The sequence below is a fragment of the Pinus tabuliformis genome, chromosome 7 (genome assembly GCF_031772625.1).
Source record: "Pinus tabuliformis cultivar Carrire ecotype Pingquan chromosome 7, CPIR1, whole genome shotgun sequence".
Taxonomy (NCBI): Eukaryota; Viridiplantae; Streptophyta; class Pinopsida; order Pinales; family Pinaceae; genus Pinus; species Pinus tabuliformis.
The window spans coordinates 1,999,204,830-1,999,227,263 of NC_142293.1; the positions used below are offsets into that span (position 1 = coordinate 1,999,204,830).

General features: G+C 41.8%; 1 protein-coding gene and 1 pseudogene across 4 annotated transcripts in view; both read right to left on the reverse strand.

Annotated features, from left to right (window-relative positions):
- The window catches only part of LOC149256487 (uncharacterized), a 71,401-nt gene that overhangs the window by 29,719 nt on the left and 19,248 nt on the right, over positions 1-22,434 (reverse strand). The gene's annotated exons all lie outside the window — the stretch shown is intronic.
- Positions 20,896-21,523, reverse strand: LOC149256488 (uncharacterized; annotated as a pseudogene).

Sequence of the window (22,434 nt, forward strand, 5' to 3'; positions counted from 1 at the left end):
GCATGGTACGAGAGGATAGATGCCTACTTGCAGCAGATGGGATTCTAGAAGAGTGATATAGATCTGAACCTATACTTTGTCCTGGTAGGTGACGATCCACTCATTCTGGTTTTGTATGTGGATGACTTGTTTATCACAGGGGAGTACAATCTCATCTAGCACTGCAAGAGAGACCTTGTTTCAGAGTTTGATATAACTAATATGGGGTTGATGCATTACTTTTTGGGATTGGGGGTTTGGCAAGAGAATTGGCACATCTTTGTGGGTCAAGGCAGGTATGTATGCAGGAGATACCTTGAGGAGATTTTGTATGGATGGTTGTAGGCCTATGGCTACTCCTATGATCACCAACTGGAAGAAGCTTCATGATGTTGATTCCGAGTTAGTGGATCCCACCTAATATCGTCAATAGTTCAGTTCATTGGCGTATTTGGTCAACACTAGACTAGATATTTGTTTTGCAGTCAACTCATTGAGTCAGTTTATGATGGAGCCCGGGAGAGTACACTGGGTGGCTGCAAAACATGTGTTGAGATACTTACAGGGCACAATGGATTATGGGTTGGACTTTGTCAGATGTGATGGGGTCAGATTGATTGGTTGCAAAGACTCAGATTGGGCTGGCAGTGTCAGTGACCAGAAGAGTACACTTTTGGATGTTGTTTCTCATTGGGCTCGACAATTGTGTCATGGTTCAGCAGTAAATAGAAGTCAATGGCATTGAGCAGCGCAGAGGCAGAGTATATGGCAGCTTGTCAAGCAGGGTGCGAAGCATTATGGCTTTGAAAGATGCTTCGTGGTCTATTTGGTCAGATGCTGAGACCAACTACAATTTACTGTGACAATCAGAGTTGTATTAAACTCTCTGAGAATCCAGTATTTCACGATCGGTCAAAAGATATAGAGATTAGATACCACTTCATCAGAGACTGGGTTCAATGAGGGGAAGTGAAGCTTGAGTATATATCCACTGATGAGCAGGTAGCAGACATTCTCACCAAGTTGTTCAAATTTGATGACTAAAAAAAGTTTCCAACAATCCCAACCCGATTTTAATTTCACCTTATAACTCCCATTCAGTTAAATGCCCTTTCCCATAAACATACATTCAACATATAGAATTCTGGAAATGAAATTTTCAGATTAAAACACATGGGACTGTCAACACATGCTGAAAATAAATATGGACATAACTAGACCAGCAATACACATAAAAATACACACAGATTTTTTGTCAACTTAGACCCAGGCAAAACCCCTTCAATCTTCTCTTAGGAAAACTTGTTAGGGAGCTCTTCAAATTTATTTATCTTTCAAGTTTAGGAAAAATACATTTGCAGATAAAACAAAATAGCAAAATACAACTTATCTCTTCAGCCCAAAACTCCTTGAAAATTGTGCCCACTTTGCCTAGATTTTTGTGCCCACTTGACGCTGAAAATATGTACTGTTCGGATACGACTTACAGACTGTACAGATTTTTTTCAAAAAAATCAAAAAACTTCTCTCGAACAACGCACAGCTCACAGCATTCAATGTTGTTCGTACTGTACCTTCTGTTGTCTTCTAAACCTTGATTTCCATGCCCAGCTTTGCCCAGAAATCACTCCTTCAACTTGCTGCAACAAATTTCTCCTTCAAAACTTTTCTCTAGCTCTCAACCTCCTTTCTCTAATCTTCTCATGAAGAATGAATGCAGTCTCTCTTTTCTTTTCCCCCTTTTGTTTCTCTAAATGACTTTTGGGCAATCCTAAGATCTAATGGCTCAAGATTCATTTAGATCAAGGGATGCGAATAAATGTGCATTTAATTCTCACTTTCTATTATTTAACTCACCCTTTAAATAAAGTACCCACATTCTACTTTATGTCTAAAGTCACTTTTCACTTTATAGTTTAGAATTGACTTTACCACTTATAAAGTCACTTTCACTTTATAAAGTCACACTTAGGAAAAGAATTATTTTGGACATTTTTCCCTAGGTAGAGACTAACCCATGGGAAACCACTTGTCCAAGGTACATTAAAAATCAACACTCCCTCTTACCAAGTAAAGCGTTTCTCACCACACCCATTTTGTCCCTGAAATGGACATGCTTGCCTCTTAACAAGGACTTCATGAGAACATTGGCCACTTGCTCATCTATTGATATATTCTTCGGCTTCACTGCCCCCTTCTGAACCTAGTCCCTAATGAAATGATATCTGATGTCTGTGTTTTGACGTGTCATGAAACACTGGATTCTCCTAAGAGTTTAATGCAACTCTGATTATCACAGTTAAGAACCGTCAATCTCAACTCCTGATCGAATAGGCCATACAACAACTTGCGAAGTCAAATGGCCTCACAACTAGCCTGGCTAGCAGCCATATACTCAGCCTCAGAAGAGCTCAAAGAAACTGACTTTTGCTTTCGCTTGAACCATGACACAACTGCCAAACCCAATCTGAAGCAACACCTTGAAGTGTTTTTCCTATCAGAAGCACAGCCTGCCCAATCTGAATCTGTGTAACCTACCAACCTCACTCCATCTCCCCGAGCGAAGAATGTGCTTTGCAGCTACCCACTGCACCTTCCTGGGCTCAACCATGAACTAGCTAAGTGTGTTCACTTCAAAGCATATATCTGGCCTAGTGTTGACCAAATACATCAAGGACCCAATAAGTTGCTTATACAATGTGGGATCCACCAAACTAGAATCTGAAGCATGAAGCTTCTTCCAGTTGGTGATCATAGGTGTAGACATGGGTCTACAGTCTGCCATGTGAAATCTGCTCAACACATCCATAGAGTATTTGCCCCTGCCCCAGAAAGATATGCCCCTCCTCCTGCCACACCTCAAGCCCCAAAAAGTAATGCATCAGCCCAATGTCCTTCATCTCGAACTCCATAGCAAGATCCTCCTTGCAACCACTAATCAGTGTCTTTGCCCCAGTAATGAACAAGTCATCAACATACAACACAAGAATGAGTGGATCATCCCCTACAACAATGTAGTATAGGTTTGGATCTGCATCACTCTTCGTGAAACCCATCTGCTGCAAGTAAGTATCAATCCTCAAATACCAAGCTCTCAGAGCTTACTTAAGTCCGTAGAGTGCTCGCCTCAACCGGCATACATGGGTCTCTCGCCCAAGTACCTCAAAGCCCTGTGGTTGCTCAACATACACCTCCTCCTCTATAACTTCGTTCAGAAATGCGGTCTTCACATCCATCTGATGGATCTGCCAACCCATTTCTGCAACAATAGAAATAAGGGACCGGATAGAAGTGTACCGAGCTACGGGAGTGAAGGTCTCATCATAGTCAACTCCCTCTATCTGTGAGAACACTCTAGCCACAAACCTCGCCTTGAACTTCTCAATGCTGCCATCCATAGCATGCTTGATCATGTAGAGCCACCTAGAAGTCACAACTAACTTGCCCTCAGGACTAGGCACCACTTCCCAAACATTGTTCTTAATGATAGAGGCATACTCCTCCACCATAGCCTCTCTCCATACCTCATGGCTAGCAACCTCCTCATAGCCAGTTGGCTCATAGTTAACAATGTTGGTAGCCTTGGCTACATAACTACAAAACTGCTTAGGTGGCACACTCTCCCTATTCACCATCTTCGGAGGACCAACGGACTCCGCTTCCTTCAAGGTGTCTTGAAGCCACTTGGGCCTCCTCTTCCCTGAAGAAGCTTCCCCATAGGGAACCTCATCCTCTGCCCCCCAGTCTGGTGAACCTGAAGGTCTGCCAACTGACCTTGGTGTGCCTGTACCAGCACCTGTCCTCGAAGAACCTGTACTGGCACCTATGTTTGTGTCAACTGAAGTGCCATGTGAACTTTGTACCAATGGACTCCCTAAAGAAGTGCTCAGTGAACTCGCCACTAGTGCCCCAAATGTCACTGACACTGCAGTACCTCCTGTACCAGTTGATCCAGAACCCTGAGGTCCTGCTCCCTATACCTGACCTCCCTGCTGAGGAGAAGTTTGTGACACTCTCTCATCATACTCTTGTGATCTCTGATAGGCCCTCTCCTCCTCTAACTCCACATCCCTCCTAATCACCACTCTATTTAGAAGGAATGAAGATCTAATAGGCCTTCAAAATCTCGCTATAACCCATAAGATACCCTTCTCTGCCATGGGTTCCAGCTTCGTCCTCTGCTCCTTGGGGATATAAGAATATGTGAGACATCCAAAGATACGAAGATGTGCCACATGAGGCTTCTCTCCAGTGAAAGCCTCCTCTAGAGTCATATTCCCCAATATTCTGTGAGGACTCCTACTCTGAAGATAAACAGCAGTATTGCAGGCCTCAGCCCACAAAAACAAAGGCAACCCCTGATCATGAATCATCGTTCTAGCAGCCCCAACAATAGCTCTATTCTTCCTTTCAGACACCCCATTCTGTTGGGGATTGTAAAGAACCGCGAACTCTCTCCTAATGCCCTCCTATGCACAAAAGTCAGAAAACCCACCATCAGTGTTCTCACCACCATTGTCCGACCTCGAGACCTAAATATTCCTACCTATCTGCTTTTCCACGAGAGCTTTGAACTCTTTAAAGCGACTGAAGGCCTCACCCTTGGTCTTCAGGAAATATATCCAAGTCCTCCTAGAGTAGTCATCAATGAATATAACATAATACTCATAACCACACAAAGACACATGAGACATACGGCCACTAACATCAGTATGAATCAAGTCTAGTATACCTGTAGATCTGTTGCCGCTCGCTGGGAATGGTAACTTGGTGTACTTGCCCAAAGCACACCCTCTACAAACCTCATAATGCTCGACACTGAAATCAGGGACTCCAGTAGTGATCTCCCTCAGTGCTCTCAAAGCTCCATAATGCATATGCGCCATCCTCCGGTGCCATAAGTCGCACAAGTCTCTACTGCTAGTGGTACTAGTGTGAGTGCTACCAGATGTGCTACTCACCAATGCTCCTGTCGACTAAAATATAAACTTGTATACTTTCCTAGAGTGGACTCCAATCACTTTGGCCGAAGTGATGGAAGCTCCCCTAAGATGCATCAATACCAACCCTCCTGAGAAAGTGACATCAAACCCCTCTCCTCCATAGCAGACACTGAAATCAAGTTCTTCTTCATCCCCGCAACATATAAAACATCCATGACCTTCAAAGGTCACAGTCCCCACACCAACAGTGCTCACAATGTGGTCATCTCCTAGTACAATCTCAATATCAAGTGCCCTCTCTGCAAGCTCTGAAAAGAACTCTCGTGCACTTGTCATATGGCGAGAAAGCCCCGTTGTCTATGTACCACACATCGGATGATGTACTCCTACTAGATGTAGAAGTAATAAATGTAAAGTCTTGGTCAAACTATGAAGCAAACTGCTCCACCTCTACTGAAGTTGCAGTACCCTTCTTCCCCTTGTTCTTCCTCTCAAGACACATAGCAGCATAGTGTCCCATCTTCTGACATGCCGAACATTTGACTTTGGACATATCCATATCGTTCTTCTCCTTCTTCTCCTTTCCCTTAGCCCCATCTGATGAGGCCCCTTTATTGGCCTTCCCTTTGTTCTTCCCCCTGGCTATCAAGGCTACATCCTCCTCATCTGTTATCTTCACCCCACCACTGTCAGTCTTCTTGTTAAGTTATGGTATGTTCTATGCTTATAACAGTTTACTTCTTTTTCTTATTATATTCCACCAATTAGCAATCACATGTACATAAAGTAAAGTGCAGATAGAACATTAAACGATCGACAGAAAACAAGCCAAGACAAGAGACACAAGATGTGGCGGCTAGCCAAGGACAAACCCCACAATGTGTGGGGAAACCCTTTGATCAAATCTTCTTTTATCTTCAATAATTCAGCAGAGAGAAATAGTACAATAAATCTTATTCATATCAGCAGTAGCAAACCCTAGATCAGCAGCATCAGCATTAGCGGCTTCATTATCAAACTAGGGCAGACCATATCTCACAAACCGACCGTCGGATTGACTTCATTCCACCACCAAAAGTTTCAGCTTCCAAAGGAGGTTCAGATGAACCTACAGCGCAGTTCAGATGAAGAGATCTTCTAGGCCACGCAAGTCAATCTTTACTTCTGCAATTGCAGCTTTAGTTTCAGCAGTTTCTGGCTTCAAACTAGGGCAGTCGATATCTTGCAAACCGTTCGTCAGATTGACTTCATTCCACCACCAAAAGTTGCGGCTTTCAAAGGAGGTTCAGATGAACCTACAGCGCAGTTCCAAAGAGGAGATCTTCTAGGCCATGCAAGTCAATCTTTACTTCTGCAGTTGCAGCTTCAAATTCAACAGCTTCCGGCTTCACATGTGTGAGAGAGAGAGACTCATTTCAGCGCAGTAGAGAAGAGACTCATATCTGCGCAGTAGAGAGAGAGAGAGATGTGATGAGATGAGTGAGTCCAAATGAGGAAAAGTCCTCTTATATTTATACACAACGTTGGTGGGTGAATAGATGCGACTGTTGGGCTTCTGAGCCTACATGAGTTGTAGGTCGGCTTGATAATAATTCCATAATCAAAATAAATTCATATCTCCATGAATACTTATCGGAATTGGATGATCTTTATATCAATCCTACACCTCTCGACTAGAGGAATCTAATAAAAATATTATTAGCCATGAATAAGATGACCCACATGAAGTTTTGCCTTGGTTGCCAATTTTAACACTCCCTCTCAACCATGGAGAACTTCATCTGCAATCTGTCTATCGGTCGTTACTATTCATCCATCAAATGCACTGCCTTGTACAGCCTGACCCTTGCCCTGCTTTGCTCTATTTTGCCTGTTCTGCTTTGTCTTGTTCTGCCCTGCACTGATCTGTACTGTTTTGTTCTGTTCTGCTCTGCTCTTGCATTGTTCTGTTCTACTCTGCTTTTGTCCGAATTATGAAGAAGAAGAAATGATCGAGGATGTATCATACTGACTCAAAGTCAGTCTCAGAGTATGTACCACTGGTCCCAGACCAGTCTCAACCAACCCAAAGTCAGCGTCATAGTGAGTACAACTCCAATGGTCCTAGACCAATATCATCCTCCACTGACTCAAAGTCAGTCTCAAAGTATGTACCACTGATCCCAGACCAGTCTCAACCGACCCGAAGTCAGCGTCATAGTATGGTACAACTCCTACCACTGGTCCCAGACCAGTATCATTGATCCTAGATCAATGGAGGTCATCCTAGCGTAGGGAGTACGGTAGATACAACAATGCGTCCATCGGTACTACTATGGTCCCTAACTTCATTTTCCTGCTCATTGATCAGATGAGAGGTACTTCCCATGAGTCCCAGACTGCATGGGTAGGATGCCTCGACAGGAGAACTAATCAATCCTGTCCTCACAGGAGAACACATCAATCCTGCTACAATCGCTGTGGAGAACACATCAATCCAGGCTGCCATGGAGAACACATCAATCCAGGCCTCACAGGAGAACTAATCATCCTGCTACACAGGAGAGCGAATCATCCTGTTCCACAAGAGAGCGAATCATCTTGTCCCACAAGAGAGCGAATCATCTTGTTCCAGTGTGCACCACCAGGGGAGGGTGAGTCACCCTGTGGTCATATGTTGCTCCAGTAGGAACTGCAAGCCCTCAGAGCTCCCAGAGCTCAATGTATGCAACATGCAGGACCCTTGTACAAGGGTTTCTTGCCGACTCCAAGTCATTTGGGAAAATCACAAATTAGATCTTTCCTCGGGGCTTTGACAAGGTGTATCAACCTGTACATCATCTTAATGTGATGGAGTTTTCTTGCTCATCGACTTACCATATCCCAGATGATGTCTATCTGCTGGAGCAATTGACGAATACGGGATTCCTCAATAATCGAATCCCACCTCTGGTTGTTACAGAGAATCACAGTGGTATCCAATGTGAATCCAAACAACTCACTGAAGAGCTTTCGCAACCAAACTGCCTCACAAGAAGCCACGCTAGCAACAATATATCCTGCTTCGGCGGTGCTCAAGCCACCGACTTCTGCTTCCTGCTCATCCAGGATATCGAAGCAGATCCCAAGGTGAAACAGTGCCCGGAAGTGCTCTTACGGTCCACCACACTGCCTGCCCAATCAACATCAATATATCCAAGTAGTCTCACATCTCTGGCAGTGTATCTTAATCCATGAGAGATTGTGTCCTAAAGACATCTCAGAAGATTCCTGGCATCAATCCAGTGAGGCTCAACCAAAAATGAGCTCACAATGCTAACTGCAAAACATATGTTCGGACGGAGGTTCACCAAGAACATCAATGTGAATGAGTTTTTGAAACTCAGAGGCATTTCCCAAGTCTGGTCCGACATCACTACCATATAACTTCTAAAAGTTAAGATCCTCGAGGTAGTCACAGGCTTGCAGTCCATCATACCGAATATTTCCAATATATTTACCACATATTTTCCTTGAGATAGGAAAATTTCCCTTGGCTTCTGCCACACTTCAAGTCCTTGGTCCTTCATTTCAAATTCAGAAGCCATCTCCCTCTTACATTTGTGAATGAGAGGGTTTGCACCTGTTAGAAAGAGGTCATCCACATACAACACCAGTATGAGAGGCTTGTCATCTTCAACCTTAAAGTAAAGGTTAGGATCGGCTTCACTCTTAGTGAATCCCAGCTTCATCAAGTAGCTATCGATCCTCTCATACCATGCTCGGGGTGCTTGCTTCAGCCAAGAGAGCTTTCTTCAACCTGCATACATGAGATTTTCGATCATAAATCTCAAATCCTACGTAGACCTCTTCTTTGATCGAGCCATGCAAGAACGCAGTCTTGACATCCATCTGATGTAGGTTCCATCCTTGTGAAGCGACAAGGCCTATGATCGAGCGGATGGTCGTATATCTGGCAACAGGTGCAAATATCTCATCATAGTCTATACCTTCCTTTTGGGAGAAACCTCGAGCAACAAAACGAGCCTTATACTTTTCCGTACTTCCATCTGCTGCATGCTTTATCTTGTAAAGCCATTTGGAAGTAACCACTGTCTTGTCCTGGGGTCTGGGAACTACTTCCCAAACATCATTCTTCATGATAGACTCATATTCTTCGGTCATAGCATCCTTCCATACTTGATGCTTAACGGCATCTGAGAATGACGAAGACTCATTTTGTATGATCATGCTCATGATGGTCAGGTATCCTTGATACCTATTAGGTTTCTTACTTTCACGAAAGGTTCCTCGGGGTGCAGCATGTCCTTCAGCATCATCAAGTAACCCCTTAAGCCATGAAGGCCTCTTCCTAGAAGAGGAAGGCTCATATGGAGGAGGATCAATCGGATCCATGGGTTCTTCTACATCAGGCATTGATTCATCATCCTTTTCTTTCGGTTCCCTGGTGTCGGCTTCTTGAGAGCTCCTCAAAGTCGGAAGATTGATCACCTTGCTGAGAGCCATATCTTCGTCAAAGGTGACATCATGACTAATTATGACTTCCCTTTGACCGGCTACATAGATTCTATAGCCTTCAGTATTTTCACCATAGCCCACGAAAATTCCCTTCTTTCCAGATGCACCCAATTTATTTCTTTTCTCTTTCGGCACATGAAAGTATACAGGGCTTCCAAAAATTTTAAAATGAGAAACATCAGGTTTCTTACCGTGAATTTTTCTTCAGGAGTCTTGGAACCCAATGCTCGATGAGGGCATCGATTTTGTACATATACGGCTGTGATTGTAGTTTCAGCCCATAGAAACTTCGGAAGTCTTTGATCATGTAGCATGGCCCGGAAAGCTTCCATCATCGTGCGGTTCTTCCTTCCCACCACACCATTCTGCTTAGGAGTATGTGGTGTAGTAGTCTCCCTCTTAATGCCAACCTCAAGTATGCCTGAGTGAACCAATTGTAATAGATCGGAGGTCTTGCTTTGGCTTGAGGGGAATGGTCCCCTTTTGAGCTTCCTTCGGCACATCCCGAACATACACCTTCTTTCTCTCCTTGGAATTCGAGCATCCCTGTTACCATCTATCTTACATCGAGTAGAGCTTTATAATGAAGGTGGGCAAACCTCCGATGCCAAAATTCGGACTGAAGAGTTGTGTCACAAGACATGACACCTAGCGGAATTCCATCGACCTGATATAATGAATCAACACTAAACCCAAGAGTAAAGGCATCTTTAACATTATTTTTCCATATACATGCCTTGCCATTGCTGAAGGTTACCTTGTAGCCTCTGTCTTCCATTGCCAAGATGGACACTAGGTTCCTTTTGAGGTCAGGTGCATTTAATACATCTTGGACTTTCTAGCCTTCTTGAATGGTTGTCCTCTTCCTCGATTCCCAGCTCTCCTCTTACCTTTGCTGTTGAATTTGTCATTCCTTTGATTTTCCATCAGAGGGATTTTGATCATCGTCCCGGTGTGAGTCCTTTCTTCTCTTTGCATGAGAAGAAAAGGCAGCAGGAGGACCTTTAGGCATGGGCATTTCTTGCACTTCTCCCCTTGTTTCTTCTTGAATGCATCTAGCCATTAATTCCTCGAAACTAGGAATTACTCAAAAAAAAGTAGTCCTGAACACATACCATTCGGATGGTAATCCTCCAAGAGTTATGAGTGCCATTTCTCTATCAGTAATAGTTTCCCCAATAGATAGGAGATCGTTCTTGATCTCGGTGATTCTTAAGAAGTATGCTTGCATACTTTCATCTTTACCCTTCTTGATTTCCCTCAGCTTATTTCTAAGAAACAAAACGTGATTTGCATCATTAACTTTAAATAAACTCACCAGTCTATCGTAGATTTCCTTGGAGGTGTCCAGTTCAAATATGTAGGCCACCAAGTGCTTGTCGATAGAGTCCCAGATGATCTTCTATTGTTTTGACTTCTCATTTTTTCATTTGTTCCAGGCAGCAGCAAATGTATTTGATGAAGGCTCAACAATATTGCCTCTTACATGGTCCAGCACTCCTTGATCTTCAAGGGTTAGATCGATAGACATCTTCCATCCGTGATAGTCAGCTTTCTCACGGAGCTTGTCTTCGACAGGAAAGAGTGTTGAGGACCCCATAGTTCTTTTAGGATAGCCTTGCCAATATTCTCTTCGATGATTGCTCTTGCTCTTGCTCGGGCTTTGTCTTCACCTCAGCTCTGATACCATGTTAAGTTATGGTATGTTCTATGCTTATAACAGTTTACTTCTTTTTCTTATTATATTCCACCGATTAGCAATCACATGTACATAAAGTAAAGTGCAAATAGAACATTAAACGATCGACAGAAAACAAGCCAAGACAAGAGACCCAAGATGTGGCGGCTAGCCAAGGACAAACCCCACAATGTGTGGGGAAACCCTTTGATCAAATCTTCTTTTATCTTCAATAATTCAGCAGAGAGAAATAGTACAATAAATCTTATTCATATCAGCAGTAACAAACCCTAGATCAGCAGCATCAGCATTAGCGGCTTCATTATCAAACTAGGGCAGACCATATCTCACAAACCGACCGTTGGATTGACTTCATTCCACCACCAAAAGTTTCGGCTTCCAAAGGAGGTTCAGATAAACCTACAGCGCAGTTCAGATGAGGAGATCTTCTAGGCCACGCAAGTCAATCTTTACTTCTGCAGTTGCAGCTTTAGTTTCAGCAGTTTCCGGCTTCAAACTAGGGCAGTCGATATCTTGCAAACCGTTCGTCAGATTGACTTCATTCCACCACCAAAAGTTGCGGCTTTCAAAGGAGGTTCAGATGAACCTACAGCGCAGTTCCAAAGAGGAGATCTTCTAGGCCACGCAAGTCAATCTTTACTTCTGCAATTGCAGCTTCAAATTCAACAGCGTCCGGCTTCACATGTGTGAGAGAGAGAGACCCATTTCAGCGCAGTAGAGAAGAGACTCATATATGCGCAATAGAGAGAGAGAGATGTGATGAGATGAGTGAGTCCAAATGAGGAAAAGTCCTCTTATATTTATACACAACGTTGATGGGTGAATAGATGCGACTGTTGGGCTTCTGAGCCTACATGAGTTGTAGGTCGGCTTGATAATAATTCCATAATCAAGAAAAATTCATATCTCCATGAATACTTATCGGAATTGGATGATCTTTATATCAATCCTACACCTCTCGACGAGAGGAATCTAATAAAAATATTATTAACCATGAATAAGATGACCCACAGAAGTTTTGCCTTGGTTGCCAATTTTAACACTTCTGTATCTCATGCTGCATACAATCATCCCAAAATCTGTTCCAATTGGGAAGATTCTCCCTAGATGTAACACCATCTCCAAAGACCTCCCAAGACTTAAGAAGTCCCGCTACAGCAATCCTAATTAACTCTGTGGGTGCAACTATCTCACCAATAGTAATCAAATCATCACATACCTATTTGACTGTGCCAAAATAATGAACTACACTTTCAACCTTTGTCATTCTGATATTCTTCAATTGTTCTTTGAGTACCATCTTCCTGCTCCCATTGGTACTCTGATAGAGAGTGGTTGGAGTTGTCCACATCTTATATGCATATGTGTTTCCTCTCACCTGAGGAACCACATGATCCTTCATACTGTCCATCAAAATCCTTTTTGCCTCTGCATTATTTTTTGTGAATTCAGCAAGTTCATCTGCAGCACTGGGAGGTACAACCACTTGCCGCACTATGTCCCAAACTGTTGCCTCCTCAAACACTGTCTGAAGTCTATCCTTCCAAACGACATAGTTGGATATCCCATCCACTCTGTCATCTATCCTTAAGAACATGGCCATGACCGCTGTCCAAAATTTACAAAACCAAGAAAATGGAGAAATGAACTTTCCAACACACCTTGATGTCCCAAAAATTCAATGTGTGTGAAATTTCACCTTGTTGTCCCAAAATATCAACTTGTTGTCCAAAAATTCAGTTTGTTGTCCAAACCTCTGTTTCTTGTCCCAAACTACTGTCTGTTGTTCAAACCGCAATTTTCAGCCTGTACCTCTGATACCATGTTGAAATTTGATGACTAAAAAAAGTTTCCAACAATCCCAACCCAATTTTAATTTCACCTTATCACTCCCATTCAATTAAATGCCCTTTCCCATAAACATAAATTCAACATATAGAATTCTGGAAATGAAATTTTCCGATTAAAACACATGGGACTGTCAAGACTTAACACATGCTGAAAAGAAATATGGGCATAACCAGACCAGCAATACACATAAAAATACACATAGATTTTTGGTCAACTTAAACCCAGGCAAAACCCATTCAATCTTCTCTGAAGAAAACCTGTTAGAGAGCTCTTCAAATTTATTTATCTTTCAAGTTTAGGAAAAATACATTCGTAGACAAAACAAAACAGCAAAATACAACTTATCTCTTCAGCCCAAAACTCCTTGAAAATCGTGCCCATTTTGCCTCGATTTCCGTGCCCACTTGAAGCTGAAAAATGTATTGTACGGATATGACTATACGAAATTTTTTCAAAAAAAAATTCTCTTGAACGGCGTGCAGCTCACAACATTCAATGTTGTTCGTATTGTACCTTTTGTTGTCTTTTAAACCTTAATTTCCATGCTCAGCTTTGCCCAGAAATAACTCTTTCAGCTCATTACAACAAATTTCTCCTTTAGAACTTTTCTCCAACTCTCAGTCTCCTTTCTTCAATCTGTCCATGAAAAATGAATGCAGTCTCTCTTTTCTTTTCCCACTTTTGTTTCCCTAAATGACTTTTGGGCAACCCTAAGATCTAATGCCTCAGATTCATTTAGATCAAGGGATGAGAATAAATGTGCATTTAATTCTCATTTTCTATTATTTAACTCACCCATTAAATAAAGTACCCACATTGTACTTTATGTCTAAAGTCACTTTTCCCTTTATAATCTTAGTCACCGGATTCGGCGAACTTGAACGAATAAATTCGAAATTCGGCAAACTTCAAACGAATTCGAATTTATTCGTTCAAGTTCGCCGAACAAAATGGCGAACTCGAACATCATGGCGAACCCGAATTTTATACCGAACAAAATCGCGAACTTTAAAAAAAACACTGAAAAAATCGTTGGAATTCGTTTAGGTTCGTTTAAAAAAAAATATTGTTTGCAAATTGCGTGCCCCGTGGTTTTCGTTTCATTGTTTGCGGGCACAGGTTTCATTGTTTGCAATTGCGCCCGCGGGTTTCATTGTAACTTTTGTGTTCATTGTTTAGTTTTATTATCACCACAACCGGCGACAGTCCAGACTCCGTCACTCCACAGCATAGTGAGCAACGCTATTGCAATTTTGTGGCGACCACAGCCTACAGGTGAACCGTGATAGGCACAACTCCTCTCCGCGACAGGCACAACTCCTCTCCACATACACAGCTATAGCCTCGGCCCTAACACAACCTCCAGCCTCGGCCCTCAGGGGTTTTTAGATTTTCTGTGGCAATGCATTGATTGTGGCAGGCAACAATGACTCACCAGTGCAACATGACAGCATACACATCTCGGACAATGCATCATCTTCTATCTTTGATCAATTAAAAATCAACACAAGTCTTTGCCAAGAGGCAAGCATGTTTTCTTCAGAGACAGAATGGGAGTGGTGAACAACACCTTCCTCGGTAAGAGGGAGTGTTGGAAATAGTACCAAGGAGAGGTGTTACTAAGCGTTTATCCCTTTTAGCCTAGTAGAAACATCAATGACTTTAGTCTTGGTGACATTTATGAGTTATATTAATGTCAAGGGTGGAAAAGGTACTTAAAAGTGTTGTACCATGTACTTTTTTAATATTAAAGTCACTTGTACTTTATAAAATGACTGTGTAAAGTACTAAATGTATTTTTCTAACATTAAAGTGAGTTGAAAAATCACTTTATGAGAAAAATAAAAAAAACACACAACTTGAAAAAGGTACTAGGAGACTTTTAAGTAATGGGGCCAATGTGTGAGGGGGGTCCATTCGGAGAGTTAATCTCAACCACACATCTTGAGATTTGGAGATTAAATCTCATCCATTGGATCCTAGGTTTAGGGATTCAATCTTTTCTAAGAGGCAAACGGAGAAAAGGGAGGCTCATTCTTCACTTCACACTTGAGAGAACATGACAAGAAGAGAAGAAATGAAAACTTCATGAAAGAGGAGAGAGCTTGCAGGTAGAGGGGCTCGAATTCCAAGGCGAAGGAGGCAGCCACTGCAGCATGAAAATCAAAGAGGTTTGGCAGCAACAGCAGGCACAAAATTCGAGGCATATAGGCATGAATTTCAAGGAGCACACTGCACAAAATTTGAGGAAACAGCAGTTCAAATTTCTAGGATTTCTAGGCATGGAATTCAATGAAGTTTGTCTGATGTCTTGACAGCAGGCTGAGGACAGAAATTTGAGGAGGCTTTTTGCTGCTGTCTGGCACAGTTTTCGAGGCAGAAAAGTCACCTTCAGGCACCGAAATCGAGGCTGGATTTAGCACAAATTTCGAGGCTGAGTTTTGGCACAAATTCCAAGGCGCTGAGCTGTAGAAGAATGCAGAAATTCTAGGCACCAAATTTGCTGAAAATCTGAATTGTTCAGTGGGCACAAATTTCCAGAATTTGTAATAAATACTACAGCAGAAAAAGGGAGATAAGTACAGTGAATTTTTGTACTTGTTTTGTAATTTTCTAAGCAATAAAATCCTCCTTTGAAGACTGGTTTTCCCCAAGAGGCTGTGGGGTTTTTTTCCGGAGTCACCTTGACCAAAAATATTTTTAGAATTGTAATAAATAATACAGCAGAAAAGGGAGATAAGTACAGTGAATTTTTGTACTTGTTTTGTAATTTCCTAAGCAATAAAATCCTCCTTTGAAGACCGGTTTTCCCCAAGAGGCTGTGGGGTTTTTTCCGGAGTCACCTTGACCAAAAAATATTTCCAGAATTTGTAATAAATACTACAGCAGAAAAAGGGAGATAAATACAGTGAATTTTTGTACTTGTTTTGTAATTTTCGAAGCAATAAAATCCTCCTTTGAACACTGGTTTTCCCCAAGAGACTGTGGGGTTTTTTCCAGAGTCACCTTGACTAAAAATAAGTGTCTCACGAGCTGAATGCTTACCTGAATTTTGTATTAATTTCAGCCGATAGGAAAAGTGAAAAATAGTAGAAATACTCTTTGAATGTTTACAATTAATGCATTCTGAAATTTATATCAGCGTGACAAAACATGTGGGTTGGGCCAAATAAACACATGCAAACTTGTAAACTGGGGTAGGGTGCAGATCATTAATTTTCTACAGAAGGCAGGTTGGCACTGTGGTTCCCAGCAGTTTTCCCAATGGTGGAATTCAAAAATGAGGTGAACTGGTTAGCCCACAACCAACGCCTTGTATTATCTTATCTTCTTTCTAGTGAATTTTTTTTTGTTAAATGATGTTAACTCTATTTGTCCTTTCCATTTTCCAGGGGCTTGGCATTGCTATACAGTGGTTACTTTGTATGTTTTGAGAAAGCTTTACTGTGAAACTTTTTCAATGGAATGTGTTCTCTTATTATAAAGAACATGTTTTTGCCAAATCGGCTGTCCAAGGCAGTGCAGGGTTAAAAGCCATCTCGAGGCTTTTCTTTATCCCTTAAGTGGACTCATTCTTTTCAATATTATACCACATTTTCTGTTAGTATATTCAACATTTTTTTTAATTTTGAAGACCAAGGAAACCCTAATGCCTCAGCTGGAAACCATTTTCAAGTCTCTAAACTTAGTCAAACACAAGAAGCAAGGCATAAGAGCCATATCCGACATTTTTTTTTAAATTGAAGACCAAGGAAACCCTTTCAAATCTGTAAACTTAGACAGATGCAAGAAAGCAATGCAGAAGAACCAAATCCAAACTAGTTACTTCAGAACAGTGTTACTTGGGAGCGGGAGCGGGAGCGGGGAGCGGGAGCGGAAGCGGGAGCAGGAGCGACCATTTTCAGAAGCTCCCGGTTTGGGAGCGAATCCCGGAGCGATTTTTTAAAAATATATATATTTTTTATATTTTTTAATTTTTGATACATATATGTCAACAAAAACATGTAGAATGATGAAATAGACATAAAAATCATAAAAAAACATAAATTGATCATTGAACCATATCACATCAATCATCTAGAAATTATAATCGTCATCAACCTTAGTAAAATAATAAATTAAAATAACATTCAATTCAATAACATTTATCATCATTGATCACCAAAGTAACAAGTTGTACTTGTAAGCCAAGTTTAACCATTACAAGAAGTAATATCGAAGATATTTCTAAGTCCTAACTTCTAACTGTTAACATGATATGAAATGTTAAAAATTTATAAAATGAAACATGAATAATGAGATGAAATGAAACAACTTTAGTCTTTCACAAAGCATCATATTCATAATTCACAATCATTACCAATGAGTTATAATTGCCAAGGCCCAACTTCAAACTTCAAATTTTCATTGTCACAGTGATATAATGTTTACAAAAAATATCATAATGTCATAATGATATGAAAGAGTCAAGAGTCAAGGACTCAAAACTCAACACTGAACAGTTATGAAAACTAAAGTGACAAGTCTAATAGAAACTAAAAAAGACAAGTAAACTGTAAATCTACAAGTGGCCCTTGCCACGAGAGTCTCCAGGAGTATAAGTAGGTCTTGGCGGTCTTCTAGGAGTCTCCCGCCCAGACCGACGACCAGAACTAGAGCCTCCACGCGAGGGTGTCGATGGAGGTGGCGACAGCAATGGAACAAGACTCGGGCCCCGAGAACTGCTACTGGATGGTGGAGGTGGAGATGGCAAGGCTGCTGCAGCTGCTTCAGCTTCATCCCGTACAAGCTCATCTTCTAGTTCTTCCATATGTACAATGCCATCCTCCAAATTGTCGTCCTCAGGGTGATTGTCCCAAATTTTATATGTGGGATCTTCATTAGCCCGATCACAGTAATGGCTCAACAACCTCAAATTGTAGTGCACATAAACCAAGCTTTCTGCTCGGTTTTCGTTGAGCCTGTTTCTTTTCACATTATGTATATAACTGTAGGTGCTCCAACACCTCTCTGCAGAAGAAGAATTTACAACCTGTGCAAGAACTTTCAATGCCAATTTTCGCAAAAGTCCGTCGCCGCCATATGTTTCCCACCATGTGAGAGAATCAAATTTATCTTTGTCGTCCATTGCATGGAAGTTACCATACAAACCACTGCCAGTGAAGTATCTGCCTATTTCAAGGCGCACAGCTGCACATTCCTCCCTGTCAGGCACCAACTTTTCTAATGCATCCAGATATCCTTTAGTTACCTCTCGATCTAAATGGGGTTTGGTCCTAACACCACCCCCTGCTGCAGGTTTGCCCAACCAAGAATCTGAGTAGTATTTTGGCGTAAGGATATACGCCAAGCAATGTAGTGGAAGGTTAAGCCTTTTCCACCGTTCACACACACAATCGTGAATCAGATTGTACAAGTCGGGATCTCTGTTATTAACAATGTCTTTTATTTCCCCCAACATGGTATCCATTTGCTCATACACCTCGCCAATCACTGGTTTGTCTGTATCTGCAAACCGAATCATGTTATAAATTGGCTTGGTGAAATCCAATACCTGTCTCACAGTTGTCCAAAACTGCCCATCAAGAGCGGCCTCCTCCACCGTTTCAAAACCTGCAATGTCAGCTACATTTGTAGCCCTTTCCTTTAACACCTGCCAATTTGGACTTGATACCATGCTAGCTAAACCCTCTCTTACCTTCAAAAGGCGCCTGAAGGTGAGGTAATAGCTACCAAATCTAGTCCTCGCAATCTTCAGCAACTCCAATCTCGAGTGACTGCGGAAAAGGCCATGGGTATTGCTATGATTTGTAATAAATTTTATCATTTTTTTTCCTCTCTTGTACAAATCACCAATCCATTGGTATTGTTCATTTTTGTTTTTGACAATATCATGCAACAGAAGGTTCAATGTGTGAACCAAACATCCAGACCAAAATATGTTCGGGTATCTATCCTCAATAATTGCTCCCGCTGCCTTACAATTAGGAGCATTATCAGTGATGACTTGGATGACATTGTATGGGCCAATATGCTCAATTGTTTCAAGCAATGCTTCTGCAATGTTGATAGCGGTCTTGAACTTGTCTGAGTAATCATGTGCAGCTAGAAAAATGGGACCACTTCGGGACACAGCAAGAACACTTATCAATGGCTTGCCTTTTACATTTGTCCATCCATCAGATACAATGGACACCCCATTGTCAGTCCAAGAACTTGTCATTTTATTCAAAGAATGTGATATTTTTGCTTTTTCATGATCAAGGCCAACTGTTCTTGCCTTGTCATACCCAGGGCTCTTGTATCCTTTAGGGGCATCATTTATGGCAGAAACCATTTCGTGCCAATAAGGTGAGCGTAGAACATTGAATGGTATCCCATTTGCATAGAGGAACCTGTAAATTTTTGAATCCACATCATTCCTACACCCCTCATCAAGGAAATCTGATATGGTTCTACGGCGTAAAGATGATGACCCTGAGCCTCCATGTCCATATCCACTGCCTTGGGAGGATGCTGAAGGAGTTCTTTGTGAGCTTTCAAAGAAACCCCTTGATCTTTTTGCTTTTTATTGGGCGTCCTCCTCTTCCTTTATGTATTTGGCTCTATCTGTTGTTGACACCGCGTCGCAAGTTCTGATTCCTATTTGTTTCTCTCCATCCCATGCCCTTTTCCCGCAAAGGTGTCTTCTCAAACGGGTGTATGAGCCTGTGAAATCATTGTTGCAATGGGGGCAATGAAATTTAGTGGTTCCACCCCCTCTCCCTATTTCAGGCCTCTGAACATATTTCCACAATGGAGTTTGGTCTTGTTTAGTTTTTTGACCCTCATGTTCACCCTCCACATCCTCCTCACTGGGGTTTTCACCTATTTGACTTCCTCCGGCTTCTTCATCCACCTCTTCAGTTTCAGGCCCACTCCGTTTCCTACTCTCCACCACCATAATAACCAGAAAAGGGACCAGGAAGAGGAAAATGCCAATAAAAATCCCCAGGTCCATCGTGTTTGATGTTTGTAGGGTTTGAGTCTTGAATCTGCAAATTAATTTAGTTTATTGGGATTAATTCATTTAATTTATTAATTTAATTTAAATTAATGATCTTTAAACTCAAACAGGTAAATTAAACTAAACAAACTAACTACCTAACCAACTAAACTAACTAAATGATTAAGTTACTTACCTCTGCAAGCTTGCTCCTCGCTCCTTGGCACTTGCTCCTCGCTCCTCAGCTCTGGCTCCTTGCTCCTCAGCTCTTGCTCCTTGCTCCTTTGCTCTCAAACTCAAGCTCAATCTCATTGAAATGATTTTGTTTTGGCCCATTGGGCTTATAAACCCAAAAAAATTAGTTAAATTTTTTGTTTTTTTCGGGTCCGCGGAATTTTTTTCCGCCGAACCACTCCCGGTTCACTAAAATTCGCTCCCGGAGCGTTTTTTAATGCCCGGGAGCGATCAGGGAGCGATCGCTCCCGGGCATTAAAAAGCGCTCCGGGAGCGCGGGAGCGATCGCTCCCTGAAGCGCTCCCTCACAGACCAGGGAGCGCAAATTTTTTTATGGGAGCGCGCTCCCGAAAATCGCTCCCGTCCGGGAGCGATTTGGGGAGCGCGCTCCCGACCCGCTCCCGCCCGGAGCGCGCTTCGGGAGCGGGTTCGAAGGGGGGGGGGGCGCTCCCCCGCATCACTGCTTCAGAATATACTACAGCATAATCATTTAAAATATCCAGAAGAAGAAATCTACATTTCTGATTGGAAAATTATTTCATTTATATTCTTTTATTTAGCTCATCCACCCCTCCCCTACTGTGATGGATGGCCAATAGATTCAACCAACATACATCACTTATCAGTGACAAAACCCTAACAAACAATTTCAGAAAAAAGACACAGTGATAAATCGAAAGAAGAGAGAAGATTACATGTATTTATATCTAGGGCAGATCTGGCAGGGTGGAGCAGACGTATTCCTTCCCCAATAGGAGAGAAACACTGAAAAAGCCCTTGGGAAACAAGTCATTAACAGTGTGGTTGGGTATGGAGGGGAGAATCATGCACTTCTCCCCCTTTTACAATCCACAGACATTACAATGCTACAGTTGCAGATGAACAATCTTGGAGAAGTTGTAGCTAGTGGTGGCGGGGTGGAAAATGGACAAATTCGGTCTCTTGTCCAAGCAGATGACGAAGGTGGCCTTTGCAGTTAAGGGCATTCCACCCTTGTCTTCTCATCAAAATCAAGCATTCCATACTTAATGGCCACCTCTCACATAAGGTCGGTCGTGACGGGTAACTCACTTTGCCTTCCCTTCACAGAGGCTCTCAATTTCTTCAATCCACACCAGGTGGCACTCTGCCCCATTGCAGCTCAATTGCAACAGCTTGACACTTCATTTCTCAAACTCGGGCATCAACTTTCCCAGAATCCCTAGCTCTGGTGTGAAATCACACATATGGTAGAAGACAATTGCCCAGTTGTTATTAATATACTGGTAGAAATGAATAGATCCCACATTCAAGTCTGCTACATAGTCAAGCACTATCTCCCAATTTCAATGCCATGGCTTCAAGATCATTCTCTCTCTGTTTTCTATTATCCTATTTCACTCCAATAACTTCCAAAGTAGCTATGTTCAAAGTTCAAATGAACACATACATATTTATAGGAAATTGCCTGCCTGCTTGGACATGTAGGTAAACATGCAACGGAAAGGGTGAACTGGTTATGTATATAATAAGCTCTCAAATCTTATGTTTGGCTATGTCATATCAATGCAAAGGTTGGAGGGATCGATGTCTTCCCCTTGTTTATCACCAAATAATAATATCCATGTTGGTTTGTTAAATTATTACATTTTCTTTATCGTTGAGAGCATTTACATTCTAAAAGAGAGGTTATACACAAATACCTTGTCAAGCTTGCTATATCCACTTCTCTGCCTGGCAGCATTACTTTGATTATTGTTTCATTTGATTTCAGAATAAGATGGCTCTAATTTATTTTTTACATGACACCCAAGCATCACTATATGCAATAAGTGCTAAGTCGACTATTCAATAATCATGAGAAATTCGCCATTACGACTAAAACTTATGAGATATGGATCACGCATCAATTACTTTCTTTCACCACCTAATCTCAAACCCCAAATGCTTTAAATAAAGAGTCAAGGGAGCTGTGTATAAACATTTTATAGTGCACAATACTTACTAAGGTTGTGCAAATGGATAGCAAGTTAAGTAGGCTTGATTAGTGCAAATGGATAGCAAGTTAAGTAGGCTTGATTACTAGGAAAAACCCTATGCTTAAGTGGACTTAAGCCAAAGGAATATTGGGAAGACTCTCTTTTCCAACACTTCAATGTTTGTTTCTATAAATGGTGATTTTTCAAATAGAATTGTCTCATGTAAATCCATCGAGCAACATTGCCCACTTGCTGCTTACCTTTATGTCTTAATTGGTGATGCCTTGA